Source organism: Crocuta crocuta, unplaced genomic scaffold (genome assembly GCF_008692635.1).
Source record: "Crocuta crocuta isolate KB4526 unplaced genomic scaffold, BGI_CrCroc_1.0 scaffold2, whole genome shotgun sequence".
NCBI classification, from domain to species: domain Eukaryota; kingdom Metazoa; phylum Chordata; class Mammalia; order Carnivora; family Hyaenidae; genus Crocuta; species Crocuta crocuta.
The window spans coordinates 4520926-4538797 of record NW_027528640.1 but is presented as its reverse complement, the minus strand read 5'-3'; the positions used below and the strand labels follow the sequence as shown (position 1 = coordinate 4538797).

Genomic DNA, 17872 nt, shown 5'->3' with positions numbered 1-17872 from the left:
ACTCTTCATGTTCAAAAATAAGACCAAAGAACACATTTCAAATGTCTGGCACAAAATTTGAATTGGCATGTGGATGGTAAATAATGTGAGAAGTTTATTGGTCTTTAGGGAAAAGCAAATTTCAACTACAATGTAACTTACCTGTAAACACATTAAAATGGCTAACATTGAGCCAGATGAACCATGTCAAGTATTGGCAAAGATAAGAAACAGAAGACCTCTCCTGCCCAGCTGATGAGAAACCACAATGGCACAACCACTCGGGAAAGAATTGCATAGGTTCTTAGAAAGTCAAACACACACCCACTACCCTGCCTAGTCACTTTAGCTTAAGTATTTCCTTAATAGACACCAGAGCACATGCCACACTAGGGCTTGAATGTGAATGTCCATTGTAGCTTTATTTGTAAAGCCAAAACGGAAACAAGCCACATGTCCATCAGCAAATGAATGGATGAACAAATTGTAGTGTATCTGTGCCATGAGATACTACTCAGTATGGAAAGGAACAGACCAGGGGTGTGTACCACCCCATGACTGAATCTCAGACAGATGATGCTGAGAGGAATAAGAGAAGCAAACACAGGTACAAACTCTTGGACTCCATTCGTATAAAATCCTGGAAAATACAAAGTGATCAATAGCGACGGAAGACACATGCATTTGGAGATGATCAATTTATCATCCTCAACACAATGATGCTGTCATGGGTACATGCATATGCAAACTCATCAGAGTTTACACTTAAATATGTGCAGTTTATTGTACACCAACTCTACCTCAGTAAAGCTGTAGAAATTAGGGCAAAAAAAACCTCTCGTGATTATTCAATGCAAAATAAAGACCTACACCAAGAAACCACATCAAGAAGTTTTAGAATCTAGACAGAGAGGATGCTAAACTTTCCCCAGATTAACATTAGAGCCTGGAAAACAGTGACGCAGTGCTTGTGTTTGCTGTTGCATCAAGAATCTGTATCTAGAGAAACTATCACCGTGTGTGGCCATTTTCAAAAACGTGTAGCATGCACCAATGTGTCTCCCACTCACCCCTGTGAGGGAGGCCCCACCGAGTCCACTCCAGCAAGAAGAGTGAGAAAACCGATAAAGGGAAATCTGCAGAGACGGCACACCAGAAGAGCAGAAGTCCAGGGAATGCGAGTGGAAGGGTCTAGCGTGGTAGCAGAGGCTCAGATGGCAATGGTAGGGAGCTCCGTGGTGGGATGAAGGGCTCCAGGAAGGCTGGAACCAAGCAGAAGATGGAGTTAGGGAGTATTTGATGCGTGTGGACACACTGAGTGGAGATTTACGCTGCGGGCAAAGAACCTGGGCAAATTTGTGGTAGGAATACGGACAACCTAGAAAATCAGAAATGAAATTGTTAACTTCGGGGAAAGCAAAGTTGAACAGCTGGGCATGCTGAAGCTACCCTGAAAATAATATTTTATATGGTCAGAACATTATAAAAACCATAGAAATTAATGCCAAATGTCAGGGGACTGGAGGAAGGAAATGATACGCCTGTGGGTTTGTGTGAGGCCAGGGCATAATACAAAGTCCATAAACAATACAAAAAAGTAAAAATCACATAGTAACAACAGAAACGTGTTGTGTGGAAATGTGGGAGTATCTTACAGATTAAACAGAAAAAAAAATCTTGATAATTATTACTAATTGTTAGAAGAGCTTTAGAGTTCCATTTAAATTATGAAAAAGTAGTTCTGATTGATTAAAATACATAAGGGATAGTGTCCCAAAGGAAAAAGGAGTATAAAGTAGATGATAAGATTTGGTCATTGGAATGTATTAGATTAAAGTAAACAAAATGTACACCAGATTTTTTTTTTTTTTACCAACTAATCACCAAAGGTGTGGAGGAAATACAGGAAGTTATACTTTCCTACATCCTCCTGTCCACTTGATATAACAACAACAACAACAACAAAGTGAAGTGCATATTCAGGCCATGATACACATAAAAACCTCGAAAGCATGCTAAGAGAAAGAAGTCCAGCACAAAAGCCCACATATTGAATGGCTCCGTTTGTATGAAACATCCACAACAGGCAAATCCGTAGCACAGAAAGTACATCATCAGTTGCCAAAGGCTGGGGGAAGGCAGGATGGGGAGAGATTGCTAATGGGTGTGGTTTCTTGGGGGGGGGGTGGGGATGGAAATGTTCTGGAATTAGGTAATGGGGATGGCTGCACAGCTCAGCGAATACACTAAAACCACTGAACTGTATGCTTAAAAGGGGTGAATTTCATGGTAGGTGAATCAGATCTCAATTTTTAAAGGGTTTTGAGACTGTGTCTGTCCTGGGGAGGTGATGTGAGTAACAGAAGACACTGAAACTATAACTCAAAACTTGCAACGGCACCTGAGCAGCAAAGCCGTTGAGGCATGCTGCATTCTTGCAGGGGCTGGCTGTGTGCTCTCGGTCACCAGATGATTGTTCCTGGGAACTCCTCACCTAATCTGGGTACACACCTGATGGGCAGTAGGAACTGTAACCACAGACCCAGAGAAAGGGCTTCACAAAATTCAGAGGGACAGTGTGTGTGTGTGTGTGTGTGTGTGTGTGTGTGTGTGTGTGTGTATTGGGCAGGAGGGAGTGGGCGGGTGAGTGTGCATGTTTTCCTTTTCAGTGAATTGGCATCAATCTTGTACAGCAGAAGGCTTGCCTGCTAGTAAGGGAATGTATGGGGAGTGGGGGCAGCCACTGCATCTGAACCTCTCTTAGGTGTGTGCTTTCACAGGGCTCACATTTTATTTCCAATACGCAACCCAGCAAGAGAACAACTTTTCTAAGCACTCCAGAAAATTGCCTCTATTTTCCACCTTACCTTGTGCCTGTCAATAGAGGCAACCAGATGAAGAAGCAGGAAGAAGAGAATGCAGTGGTTCAATCAGACTTTGTACTGAACACCCATGATGGGGACCTCTACTTTGCCAAACTTAAGCTGCTTTATTTAACTAGTTTAAATAAATAAACTAGTTTAAATAATGGCTTGGCTGAACTGGAAATTTTTCTTTCTTTTTTAGAGAGCCGAGGTGGTGGGGAGGAGCAGATAGAAGGACAGAAAATCTTTTTTATTAATTTTTTTTAATATTTGTTTATTTTTGAGAGAGAGGGAGACAGAGCATGAGCAGGAGAGGGGCAAAGAGAGAGGGAGAAGAAGAATCCAAAACAAACCCAGTAATAACACTGCTAGGAATTTACCCAAGAGATACAGGAGTACTGATGCATAGGGGCACATGTACCCCAATGTTCATAGCAGCACTCTCAACAATAGCCAAAACATGGAAAGAGCCTAAGTGTCCATCAACGGACGAATGGATCAAGAAGATGTGGTTTATCTATATGATGGAATACTACATGGCAATGAGAAAGAATGAAATCTGGCTATGTGTAGCAAAGTGGATGGAACTGGAGGGTGTTATGCTGAGTGAAATAAGTCAGGCAGAGAAGGACAGATACCATATGTTTGCACATATAGGTGGATTAGGAGGAACTTAGCAGAGGACTGTGGGGGAGAAGAAGGGGAAAAACAGTGGTGGAGAGGGAGGGAGGCAAGCCATGAGAGACTCTTGAATGCCGAGAACAAACTGAGGGCTGATAGGGGTGGGGGAGACGGGCAAGAGTGTAATGGGCATAGGAGAGGGCACTTGTTGGGATGAGCACTGGGTGTTATATGGTAACCAACTTGACAGTAAACTATTTAAGGGGGGAAAAAAAAAGAAAACACAGGTCCCAGGCTTCCGAGCTGTCAACACAGAGCGTGACACAGGGCTCAAACCTAGAAACCGTGAAATCATAATTTGAGCCTAAGTCAGACGCTTAACTGACTGAGCCACCCAGGTGCCCCTAGAAGGACAGAGAATCTTAAGCAGGATCCACACTCAGCATGGAGCCCGACACGAGGCTCGATCCCACCACCCTGGGATCGGAACCTGAGCTGAAATCAAGAGTCAGACACTCAACTGACTGAGCCACCCAGGTGCCCCTTTAAAGGGGACTTTTTCAAACCAAGGCTGTTCCCTCTGTATATTTGATTACTAAAATGTAGCCACATGTTGTGAATTGCTTTTTGTCCGTGGTTCCCCAGTGTGGCATCTGGGGATTGTCCACAGAGCACCCAGCTCAGACTGTGGCGGCGTTTCCATACGTCGAGTCCTGCTTGCTTTTTGACTTCTCTGCTTTTCAAATCTATGTGCACATCCCATCGTGTTCACCATGCATATTCTGAGAACAGACCCCTGCAAGCCTGAGTGCCTTTAATTTCAGGCAAAATTTATGTGTGCCCGTCTCTGGTGTACTATGTGCAAAGTTAAACCAGTCAGTTACCTTTCCCCAAGTCTCTCTTCCTTGGCCCTCTTTCTCTGGAGATGCACCACTTTTGAAAAGCACTCATTTATTTTTATCACCACTTCAGTGCACCCCCTTAAGCTTAACCTCTAGGAGGGAAAGAAAAGTTGTACCTCATTGTTCTGTGTAACTTGTGCCTGAGGTTTACCCTGGGCTCCTTGTAACCTGGTGCCTGTGTTAAATCTGTGTTAAGTAGGTCCTAGGCGTACAGTTTCACAACTTAGTTGATCTTTGCCTTGGGGTCCGTTTGTTTCATGAAGTGTAAGTCCTGCTTAGAATTGGTTTTGATATTTTGTACACTAATGACACTATTTCTTTTAGAGCTAAACCCGTCCATACCACGGTTCTGGAATATTAGCTCATTATAGCTATCCTGTGCTTAGTAAGGGCTTCTCAGGCATCAATGATAGTGTTAAAATAACATCCAAGTATTTGAAATAAAAAAACAACAAAAACAAGGGGAAAAAAACCCTTTCCATCTTAATCTGTCTTGTTTTAAAGCTTTATATTCAAGAGGATAAAATTTCCAGATTAAAGAAAAATACTGTTGTGTACAAGACCCTTGCTATTTATAAGGGTGGTGGCTCGAAACCTTCATGAATCCTCCACACTGTGAATGCTGTTAAGAATGGGACATTTATCATGCTTGTCAAAACGTGTTGTCCTGTGACCCAAGGTGGTGTTTATTGTTTGCTATTGAACCGCTCACATGCTGTCCGGAAGTTGATCTCCTTCCCTGTTAGCTCCAGCCCTTAGCAGCGAAATCAGAAAACTTGGTGCATCAAGGGGTGCCTGGGCAGCTTAGCCAAGTTAAGGGTTGAGTCTTGAATTCAGCTCAGGTCATGATCCCAGGGTTTGTGAGTTTGAGCCCTGCCGGCTCTGTGTTGACAGCATGTGGCCTGCTTGGGATTCTCTTTTTCCCCTCTCTCTCTGTCCCCCCCTTGCTCTCTCTCTCTACATAAAAGTAAACATTAAATCTTATTTAAAAAATTAAAGAAAAGTTGGTGCTTCAGCATCAAAAGAAGAGTCATTCCGTGCTTTGTCACCAATGTACTAGATCTCTATCACCTGACATTTACATGGCTGAACATAGATTTCCTACAGCAGAGTCTGCTTTCATCTTGCTTAAGCTCTTTTTTTTTTTTAAGTTTGTTTATTTATTTTGAGAGAGAGAGAGACAGAAAGAGAATCTCAGGCAGACTCTGCGCTGTCAGCACCAAGCCCGATGCGGTGCTTGTACCCAAGAACTGTGAGACCATGACCTGAGCCTAACTGACCTGAGCTTAACTGACTGAGCCACCCAGGCTCCCCTCCTCTTATTTGACCTGTTTGTACTTCCATTAACTTCATTAAAAAATAAACACACATATGCTATTAGGATTGGTATAGCTTCTAACAACCCCCCCCCCAAGAGAAGTCTTGGAGGAAGCAGTAGTCAAGCTATGCCTTCAAGAGGTGCCCCTAACCCGTGTCAACAGGCAGAGTGAAGAAAAATCTACAAATGTCACTGTCCATACATTTTACTGGGGACATGACCCTTTAGTGAGGTCATATCCAAGCCTCACCCTATGGCGTGCAGGTCCTTGGCCACAGCTGACCACGGGAATCACTTGGAGAACATGAAGAGATGCTGGGGTACTGCTCCAGGGGAGCTCATTTAATGTATCTGGGTGAAGGCCTAAGTAGGAGAACCCTTGAAACCTCCCTGGTGATGTTAATGGGCAGCTACAGCTAGATGCTGAATGGTGCGCTTACTTGGGTTTCCATACGGTGGGTGCTGAGCAGCCATGTCCAGCATCCTATGGACACCAGGACGACACCTACCATCAGGTATCTTCCTGCAAGAAAGTTTTTTGAAATTAAACCTGCTCTTCTCCCCATTCACTGAACCATGTTGGTTTTTGTGGAGNCCCCCCCCCTCCCCCCACCCCCCCCCCCCCACACACACAACAAACCATGAGATCATGGCCTGAGGCGAAGTCGGATGCTCAACCGACTGAGCCACCTAGGTATCCGAAGTCTTGAGTTTTAATGCAGCGTCTTAATTCTATCATTAGATACTAATTTTTAAAACACTCATGTCATCTGATCACTCCTGAGCTCAAAACCTTGAATATCTCAACCTTCTCAATGGCATAGTATTTCAGTTCCTTGCTGTGGCATTCTAAGGGTCTCTGAGATCTGGTGCTCGTTTAAATACCCCTCACCCACTCTCCCCTCCATTCCAGTTCCAGATAGCTTTTCACTTGTATGCTGTGCATCTGCTCTTCCGTCAGCCTAGAATGTTCTTTTGCCACCGTCTCTCCTTAGATAATCCAGTTGTCTACTATCCTTCCCTTGGTTACCTAGAGAGAAAGCCCTTTTTTACCATAGCACACTTTTTTTTGTTTTTTCCAATGGCAGCATCTAACTTCCAACTTTTGTTTCTTGTCATTATTTGTAGATCTTACACCAAAATGAGAACAGAGCCCATATGTATATTTTATTATCTTCTATCTCCAGCTGTAACCACCACAATGCCTTATGCCAAGAGGGACTTAACAAGCATTTGTCAAATTGAATGAACTTGAATTTGCATTAAAGTACTGAATTAAAGATATTTTTAAAACACAAATATCCTTGCAGCTCCTGGGTAGCTCAGTCAGTTAAATACGCAATTCTCGATTTCATCTCAGGTCATGATCTCATAGTTCATGGGTTCAAGCCCCGGGTAGGGCTCTATGATGACAGCATGGAGCCTGCTTGGGATGCCCTCTTTTTTTCTCTCTTCCCCGCCCCTGCCCATGCTCTTTCTCTCTCTCTTTTAAAAATAAATAAAAATTTAAAACACAAATATCCTTGACAAAAAACACATTCAGCTTACAAAATCATTAATAAATTAGTATTACTAGCACATATATAATTTACAAAGACCATTCAAATATATTAACTTAAATCATTACAAGAAGCCCTTTGGATAATTACTAAAAAACCTCATTATTCTCTCCATTTTTCAGATGAGGGATCAGAACTAAAAACAATTATTTAGCTATTTCTAACATCTGCAGAATAATTATGGAGCAGCCACAATACTAAGCACATATCTGAATCTTTTTATTCTCTGAAAGCATGAGATTGAATACATAGGTATTTCTAACAGGTGCTTAGAAGTTTTCAACCATCCAAAAATGAGCACCCTCTCCTGCGTGCATGCTCTGTCTCTAAAATAAACATTTTAAACAATAATAAAATTCAAGATTTTAAATTTAGATTGTGTCTAAATAGTTTCCCTATAATTATTACTACCAATATGACCTATGACCTTCTTCTTTCCTTCCCTTCCTCCCTCCCATCTGTCTTTCTGTCTTTGCTTTGCTTTCTTTTCCTTCCCTTTCTTTTTTCCTCTCTTTTTCTCTTTTATTTCAAGTAAAAAACATTCTCTGCAAGATTTGTAGGAGGCTAATCTGTGAGAGTAAGTTTTCTAAAGGAAACTTGAGTTCATATTCTGCCTCTACAGTTCCCTTGCTGGGTAATCTTGGAAAGTTTACTCAGTATCTGATAGCTTCAGTTTTTTTTCTAGTCAGATAGAGACTATACAACCTCAGTGAGTCACTCACTGTCCTGATGGAGATATTCTTCACACATTGTCTAGCATGTAGGAAGCCTTGAACGAATAGTAGCTGTTATTTTTATTTTTTTATGATGTGAGTTAACTTTGGAATGTAAAAGTAAGTTTTTATAGTTACTGTAAAATAGTGGCTCATATTGTGGTCAGGAGAGTTAGTAGAATTTTAACTGATGCTTTCTTTTAAAAACCACTTTTTCCCCATTGTTGGCAATAGGGAAATAAACCTGTGGAAGGCAGCCTTAATCCACATGACTCCATTTAAATGCAGATATGTTACCCACCTGGGCATTCAGAGCAATCCCATTTTGTAAACCCGGGCAGAATTACACACTTTTATGAAGTGGGTAAAAGCTCTCTAGATGTTGGGGTGACAGTGGCTCTGGCTTTCCTTTTAGTAGTGCATGTCAGCCAAGATACCATGATCTGTCCCATGGGTACAGGGGGCTGAAGGTGGTAGTGGGAAGGCAGGACCTTTTTCAGTGTCTAACGACGGTTGCCAGGTAACATTATTTTAATAGATTTTACCATACTTAAGATCAGGACTTCATTCTGGCAGGAAAAGAAACCAGGCCTTACATGTATATTCAGCATACTTTTATTTTTTTAAATATTTATTTATTTTGAGAGAGAGAGAGAGAGAGAGAGAGAGAGAGAACAAACAAGCAGGGGAGGGGTAGAGAGAGAGGAAGAAAGAATCCTAAGCAGATTCTGTGCTGTCACTGCAGAGTTTGACACAGGGTTTGATCCCAAGAACCATGAGATCATGACCTGAGATGAAGTCAGGAGTCAGATGCTTAACCAAGTGAGCCACCAGGGACACTTTCAGTATACTGGTGTCACCCAAAACCAATACATAGACCCAAATGCCAGACCGGTACTTTACAGTCTGTGGGGGTCTCCTCCAGATGCAGGACTGTGATACACACATCTTAGATTCAGACTCCATCCCTCCTGATGTCAAGACACCTGAGAACACACTTTCATGAGAATGTTTCCTCTTCACCTAACGCCAAGGGAAGTGGCTCGTCCAAAAGCGTAATTCACTCAGGTGGCCGTGGCTGATAAATCATTCCTCGTGATGACAGCACACCTCTCTCACTGGTGGACAAAAGTTCTGTCACCCTCCACTCTCCGATCTCTGACTTGCATGTACGTGTCGTTCCCATGTGTTTTTCTGAACCTTGCCTTTCGCTAAGCACACTCCTCTTCATGTGTTGCTTTCCTCGGTGGTGTCCACATGTTTTAGCTATGTGGGGGAGGTAAAAGTTTTCCTCAGCTCTCTTAGGGTTCCTAACTGGGTCTTAAAATTAAACAAATAGATAAATGGTAGGGAAACATACACATCTATTTAAGAGAAGTTTTACATGACATGGAAACTTTCATATGGAATTGGAGGCCCAAAGAAACCACTAGACTGGAGTATTTTTATGATAAGAGTTGATGAGGAGTGAAGAAATAGCGTGGCTCAAAGATGAAGAGGTAAGCGTAGGACACAGGGAGAAACTTAGAGAGGACTGTTTGTCAAGATTCTTCTCAGGATCCCTTTGTCTTCAAAGATCAGGATTCTCCTTACTTTTACCCATGGGGAAGGCACCTGTCACATGAGGGTTTTGTAACCTGACTCAGGGGAGAGGTCAGGGCAACCTTCCTGCCCTTGCTTTTTTCCCAGACTCCTTCAGCTTGAAATATTCCATATGTGATATTGAACTCAAGGTGCCATATTTTGGAGCAAATTGTCCTGAACCCTTAGTCACCACTAGGCTGTTTAACCAGGCTCTCTTGCCTAGGACACAGTCTACCTTCCAGTTTGAGGCAGATTTGGTTACTTTATTTTCTTGATTTGATCACTGCAGCTACCATGACCAGTAATGATGTTCATTCTGAATCCAGAAACCTTAGAATACATCAGCAGGGGCTAGTGAGGGACATGAAGGTTGAAGAGTGTTTCCACAGCTTCTATTCGGTGCTCTTGCACAAGTTGTTAGCCCTCAATATACTGTTGTACTGGTTAGTACAAAGTTTTTGCCACGTGCCCTTGACCTAGCTTATTGCTGGAGCCCCTGAATGTCCCATGATTCAGGACATTCCCAGTGCTGTGCTCCAGCACGTGTCCTTTCTGATGGGACAGTGCACTTAAAGTACTAGTTATTAGAGATTTTGTGTATCTCTTTTGTGTTAGTTCTAATAAACACTCTAATTTCATGTTCTGGAAGAAGCATTTCTTCTTTTGTGTCCTGTTTATAGGGTATACTGTGGAATAGAAAAGGGGCATGATCTTAGATGATTCTATGACCCCAGATCTGAGCAAGACCACTCTGAAAACAGTCTAGACAAAAAGAAAATATCCTCAAGGCAAGAATTGTGTCCTCCAATATATAAAGGGCCCTTCCCTCCCTCCGGTAATCAAATCCTCTTGGCTTTCTCTTCTTTCTGTCCTCCATGACTCAAGATGCCCTTCAAATGGAATAGTGTCTTCTCAAAATGTTTGTTTTAAAGGCCTTAGGAAGTAAAATGTTGAGTGAATTCTACGTACTTCTGACTCGCTCTACTATTTTTGTTAGGGGGTTCATACCTTTGTGACTACTGTATTTATTCTACTTAAAACTTCAAAACATGTTTACACTTCAGATGGTGACTCTGAGACATTAAATTGAATGCTTTCCTGTGACACATTTCATAATCTGTCAGAGCAAACAATTTCCAAGTTCTGCTGAAGCTAATTGCCTTTATAGATCAAATTGTTAAACTTGAGTTATAGTTTAATTACGTGGGATGGGAATGTGTGCTTGTCTACTCTATAAACAGTTTTATTCTGTAGTGAAATGAATACATTTGAAATGAACCATACCTTTTGGAGATTTTGGGCATTTTCTGTGCCTGCTGTGTTATCACTCACTCTTAGTCATTAAGTTGGATGGCTATGTTCGCATCAAAAATCTCTCAAGTAAAAACAGAGATTGAAAATCCATTTGGAAAATTATGTCATTGAAGAGCTCAGTTGAACGTCAAATAAAAGCCAAGCATTTTTGGAATTTCAGCTCAGGTTTTCCGTCCCGTGTCTGGTATTCAGGGTGAGGATTCAGTTAGTGCAGGTGGTCAGGGCCACTGCTGTGTCAGCAGCTGTCTTTGAATTTTAACCTCCTAAGGAATTCAAGAGGATTAAGGGATCATGATGCGGTCTGGCCAGCAAAGACAAAAGACACGAAGACCTCACGCATGTTTGAGATTCAGAGAAGGAAACCAGTATCTACTGTCGGTTGAACAAAAACCTATGCTTTTTTATTGTACTGGGAAATGCTAAATGTTAGGTTGGGATAATTGGGAACTTGTATACATAAAACCAAAAGTGTAAATGATTGCATTTTGTCACACGGCCGACATGATGGGTAGTGTGGACTGAGATGGGGAAGAGACTGGAGAAACGAGAAAGCACAGCAGTAAACTGAGGCAAAACGCCGTTTCCCTACACAGAGGTGATACATCCTTCTGGAGAAGATCCCATACTTTGAACTTAGACACACTTTTTCAAAAGTGAAACAATTAAAAAACTCAATACTAGTTCTTTTATCAAGGATAACAAAATTCCTAGAGTAGTAAGGATACCTGTCTGATCTGAAGAGGTTGTTCCTTTTGTAAAGAAAGAAAAGTACTTATTTTATCAAAGTAGTGTTTGGGTAATGAGGAATACATTTTATGTTGGGGCTTAGTATGCATATAATATTCATAAACACACACATATAAAACTCTTATAAATTATACTATCTTTACTTTCTGTCCTGTATTTGACATTTCTGTTCTATTCCATTTAAAACATTGTGGCTTGTAATCTCCTAAATGGGTTCCATGACATCGTTGATGGATTGCATTGAGGCACGGGCACCCAGCAGATGGAAGAATGGCTTTCCTTGGTCCCTTGGACTCCAGGAAGATGCAGAGCTGCCAGTAACTCCTATTCGTCATGGTGACGATCGTGTTAGTTAAGAAGCTACCTCTGGGCCCGCTGCACTGCAGAGGATCTTCATTCTGATTATCAGCCAGCCTTTTGGCTTGATACATCCTGGTAAAGTTATGAACCAGTTTCCTAAGATAAGCATACACTGTCCCAGGACATCTTGCCCCAGGGCTTTTATACCTGTTCTCTTCCTCACTATGGAAGCTGGTAAGAATCTACCTTAGTACCTTGTTAAGGCAAGGATGATTTACAAGTCAAGATGTCCTTAGGATTTGACCCTACTGAGCTGATCAGTATTACACACAGACCTGCTTGATCATTCTGTTCCCACCATGTCTATCTTACCCAGTGTTGTCGGGCTGATATATAAATCAATCCCTAAGTTCCAAATACAGTGGGCACCTATGTGGGCACCTTAATAGAGACAGGATCTTCACAGCACCATCAAAGCCAATGGAAAGGTAATGATTCGAGGAGTAAGGACAGAATATAAATCCCTAGTAGCTGGAATATATCACCGTACCCTAAGGCACAGTTCAGGGTGAAGGAGTTTGGTAAACAGTGTCACAGGCAAGTGAGGAATGTTTCATCAAGGCCTATTAGGACATCGAGGAATGTGCCAAAGGACAGCTGCAGAGACACAGATCCTCAGCCATGAACATGGTACAGATTCATAATCATGGCCTCAGCTATCTGTGTCTTCAAATGTCTGGGTAAGCTAGGCAGTTGTGCCTTGGGCAGCAATAGGCAGGTTGTCTATGCAGAAGTCTGAGCTCTATGTATTGATGAAAAAGCCACCTCTTCTGCCTAAATTTGGGTTTCTACCAAGGTGTCTGGGTTCTCTGGGGGCCCTGTGAGTCCTTAAGAGTGGATTTATTATTGAATGCTGTCATTTCCCCTGCGCTCCTCAATGACATGATGGTCCTTGGGGGACAGGGCTAGGACCTGTTGAACAACATGCTATGCTGCCGATTGCATTCAGGGACTGGGTCTTGTGTACCTTGGTAGCTCCAGTGCCAAGTGCAATGTCTCATTCATAGGAAGCACAGCTAACTGATATTGCTTGAAATGAATGAATGACCAAACTTCTAATGTGGTCTCTCATGTGGACCTGACATTCAGGCTTGGTGAAGAAGGAGGATTCTACAGGTTAGTTTGAACAGCTTTGGGGACAAATTATTGTTCAGCCCAAGACATGTGAAGAAGTACTGATGATAAATGAGGGATGTTCTAAGTCAAAGGCAAGACGTGGCATTGAAGTAGAAAAGATACTGTAGTATATCCCAGGTGTCCAGTGGGTTGGGACACAATGGTGGTGGTGTGGAAAAGGGAAGTTGTCAGAAAAAATATTCCATACATTGGTTTGTTCTTTTGGTGTTCTGGTTAATTTTTGAGTGGAGGCAGGAGGAAAGGTTAATTTTTCTTAGGAGATTAGGAAGGCGAGTAAGTAAGTGTTGTAGCCATGATGAGGTTAAATGTTATCTAAGAAAACATTTCGTAACAGAACCTGTCCCCTTGATAATTACTGTCCTGTGAAAGGAAAATGCCAATTTATGAAAACCTACACACACTAAAAACACTATTGTCAGTTGTTAGTAGAGCATTAGTTCCATGATGAAATCCATGGTGACCAGGGGGTGGGCAGGAGGAAGAGAAAATTCTGGTTCACAGGTGCGATCATTGGTCATTTCCTCCACAGTAGATGTCACCTAAGACTTGATTCCAAACCACCAGAAATCAAGGACAACCATGTGGAAAGTTGTGTGTTCCCGCAATGACTAGCTGTCGGTCTCTCTTGTCACCCTGGGTAATCACAGTCCAGGCATCTCTAATGGGCAGAATTTTACCAAATAGAGAACTCTTGGGCCAAGGAATACCTTGTTGCTTACCTAACTAGCATGTGTTTTGACTGATCAACCTGTTTGGTGATCTTACTTTCCATTAGGAGCTTTTGTCTTTGAAATAAATCTGAGGTATTAGGAACAGGGAAGAATTTCCTTTGAGAACATCACTGATTTAGGATCCAGAAGGCAGAAGTCAGTATTTTTAAGAACGTTGTTTTTATACTTGACATCATGCTCTTCCTCTAAGATATAATTATCTTCTGAAAAAAATGAGGCAAGAATCATGACTCATGACTTCTAGTGTTCTTAACTCACTAATTCTCCAATTGTCATTTTCTATTCAAAGCTTTTATTAGATATTCAGGCACATAAAGGTGGTTCATAATTATTGAAGCAATTTTTCTAATGATTAGCAATTATCATAGTGGTCTCTATTATATGTACCTTAATTGTTAGTACAGCATTAATTAATAGATGTTCCATGTTTTAATAAAGAGTGAAGGATAACCTTTAAACTCAAGTATAAAGGCAAATGATGATATGATATCTGACTGAAATAATGTAGGTGAGAATTTACTTCAGAATGAAATATTGTGTATTATTTCCTATGAACCTAAGGTTCAGTGACAGAGTACTTGTTACAGCTGGGGCTGAAAAGAAAATCAGCAGCTAGAATACAGTGGATCTAATATCCATAATGGACTCTGATCTGAAAAGTACTAAGGAGTCCTGCGGATTCATCAGGGCACAACACCCAGGCTGTAAAGCGTTGTATCAAGTGTTGTATGGAGCTTCTACTGAGTGTCAGCAAGTATGTGGAGAACTTTAAAAAGTCTAAGTGGACATTTACATATTAATGTTGATTTTGGAGAACACAGAGATCTACATATTAACTATCAATGCTACACCACTTCTTTCTAGTAGCAAAGAGACCAGCTTCTCCTAACTCACAAATTGTTGCCTTTGGGGTGACAGTGACGTGTTGTTTACATTTGGACATCTAGGTTATATAACAAATGCCTTTTACGTGCTGGGCATTGTTCTAAGCAAAACAATGGCTATAATATAAAATCTCCTAAATCTTCCAAGTGGTAGGTAATGGGGGATGGGTCCAGATAGCAAACAAAAAAGAAAGGTATTTGCCAAGCATGAAGGGTGAGAGAGAAGGCATATCTCACAGGGAGCTCAGCTGTGCTGTGACTTGTAACTGTGTTTGTCCTCAAATAGTCACTAAATGCTGGGGCAGGAAGCAAATGGAGGTGGACGCACATTTATCAGAGTGGTCAGGAAAGGCCTTGTTGGGACGCAGTGGTGAGAACTAGACATTGACAATAACCTTGAGGACAACGTTCTAGAGAACAAGACGTTGGCAAGGACCTTGAGCATAATATTTTTAGAAATGGGCTCTACTGGATGCAGAGCTCTGAGTGTGGGTCCAGTCTGGTGAGTACAAGCTACAGGAAAAAAATTTTAAAAAGCCAGTGTTTTTGAAACAGAACAGGAGAGACTGAGAAGAGGTAAGCCTGGGAGGGCAGGTGGGAGCCAGGATGCAGAGAACTTTATAGACCACAAGAGGTTGTTGAGGATGTTAAGCTGCAGCAAGAAGCCACTGGAAGTTTTTAAGCAGTAGTGATGTCAGCTGATTTGCTTCTTGGGTGGTCACTTTGGTTACAGAGAGAAGCACGGACAGAATGGGGTGTGGGGTGCGGTGAGGGCCATGGGCTGAAGCAGGGAGCCCAGAGTGGGGATGTTACAAAAATCCAAAATGTTGTTTTGCCTTAGACTAGGGGGTCAACATTGGAGACTGTGAGAGACAGCTGGGGTTGGCTTGTGCTTTGGAGGTAGAGGCCTTTCTAATATGATGATGGGTGGTTCTAGAAAGCTGGAGATTAAGCAGAGCTAATCTGTTAAGAAACATCACTACAAAAATCGTACACTTAAGTACCTTCAAGCTCAGGAAAGAACAATGAGAGAAAGTGGTATGGCATGGTGAGGTCACATAAGGGACAGAGCTGGTGTAGCCAGGGGTGTTTGGGGTGGGGGCAGGCTCTGGTGGGAAAGAGAAGGAGGCAAGAAGCAGTGGGGGAGTAGGGGACCAGAGGTGCTGGGGCCTGGTGGGAGGGACGGACTGTAGTGGTGATTGAGAAACAGACCCCAGAGGCGCGGTGGGGCTGGCAGAAAGAGGATCAAGAGTGACCGGAGGTAGGAACCGGGACCTGAGCTGCCTGCATATGGTCTTGTAGGCCGTTTTCAGGAGTTTGGTTTTTATCCTGATGAGTGTGGAAACTTTTAAGGAATCTGCCGCACAGCTCAGGTTGCTTCCTCTACCTTCCGTACTTTTCTGTGATTGAATTTGAAATAAGCAAATGGCCGAGCTGCAAAGTGACCTTCAAAAAACAATGAATCTGCTGGCATTTGATTAGCATAATTAGAGAGACTGTCAAGAATCAGCTCTCCTGGCCATCTTCCCTCTCAGGGGCCACTGAAGGTCTCCAGGGAGCATCAGCCGGGAGGGACGCCATTGATGTTCTCCTTTGCAAACTTGCACTGCCTTTGGCCACCGCCCCTGAGCCTTTCTGTGGCCTCACAGGCTGGCAGCCTGAAAAATACGCGTGACACATGCCGGTGCGGGTAAACTAAAATCACTGATGGGAAAATTTTAGGTGTTGAGTTACAAAACCATGTCAGATGATGTCAGGAAGGTCGTGAGATAATTTCTACAAATTAAATAGACACTAGATGTTCCTGTCAGTGTCCACTCCCTGGGATGAAAAGATGAAAATCATGCAAGAGAGAGCATGGGGAGACCACACTGGCGGGGGTACTCTCCAGACCCTCAAGGAAGGCTACTCAGGGCAGACAGCATGGTAGGGAGAGAGAAGACGGGGGTCTCATGCCATGATTTGGAACGCCACTGTGCTGTTCGGTGACTCAGCACCTTCCCATTTGTCACTTGTGGTTGGGTTTTCTGGGGCTTATAATGGAGGGGAGCTGTGAGCAGGCCTTTTGTTTGCCATTGAAAGTGACTTGGACATGTCTCTTCTTTTGAGCCTAGGAGAGACTGGTTATTGCCCACACCAAATGATCTAGCCATGGTTATGGGGTGGGGACAGCAAGATGTGACAGTGGAGCATGAATTCCTTCTAAATGAAGTGAATCCATTGAAGAGTATGCATTCTATAATCCCATTTTTATAATTTCTTATGAATTATTTTAAAAAAGGAAGATTAAGTAGTATGTTCATTTTCTAGATATACAAAGGAAATTATGGCTGTTCTCGCTGTTAAGTACTAACAAAAGGCAGTTTTAAGAGTGAATAGGGGCACTGGGGTGTCTCAGTTGGTTAAGTCTCTGATTCCTGATTTTGGCTCGGGTCATGATCTCATGGTTTTGTGAGTTCAAGCCCTACATTGAGTTCTGTTCTGGCAGAGCAGAGCCTGCTTGGGATTCTCTCTCCCTCTCTCTCTATGCCCCTCCCTCACTCATGCTTGCTCTCACTTTCTCTCTCTCTCTCCCTCTCTCTCTCTCTCCCAGAAATAAATAAACAAACATTAAAGAGTGAATAGACAACAGCATTAAGGAACATGGTAGTGATGTATATAAGGACAAATCACAGTCGTTGGCCTGATGGATACCGCATGTAAGCCGTGAAATCTGTTTCCTAAGGAGTTCGTAAAGTAATGTTTTCTTTCCCCCAAATATGGCTCTCTTGCTAAGCTGCAGAGAGGAGTGTATCCAGATGGCTCGGTGTCATTTTTCTGTTACAGCTCCTGGCCCAGCAATATACTTTTTTCCCACCTCGCCTTCTAGAAATTACTTCTGTTCATTGCAGGAGTAATCTTCACCCTGGGAACAGACCTAGTGACTGTGTCCAAATCTGAGCACTGACACACTAACTGATAATCCTTTTGCAGCCTTACTTTGTTCTTCATTCACTAGTTGATGAGCTCCCAGATGCCAGACCAGAATTCAGTCCATAAAATGAAGACATTCCGTTTTACAGGGGCCACATCTAAATGGTGGAAGCAAGGGCATTAAAGCATGAAACAGTGCCTTCAAACTCACACTGAGGCCATGTAACCCATGCTGAAAATCAATCT

At 42.5% G+C, this 17872-nt stretch overlaps 1 protein-coding gene across 2 annotated transcripts in view; it reads left to right on the top strand.

Moving 5' to 3' along the window:
- Window positions 1–17872, top strand: part of PRKG1 (protein kinase cGMP-dependent 1) — a 1238678-nt gene that overhangs the window by 1012075 nt on the left and 208731 nt on the right. The gene's annotated exons all lie outside the window — the stretch shown is intronic.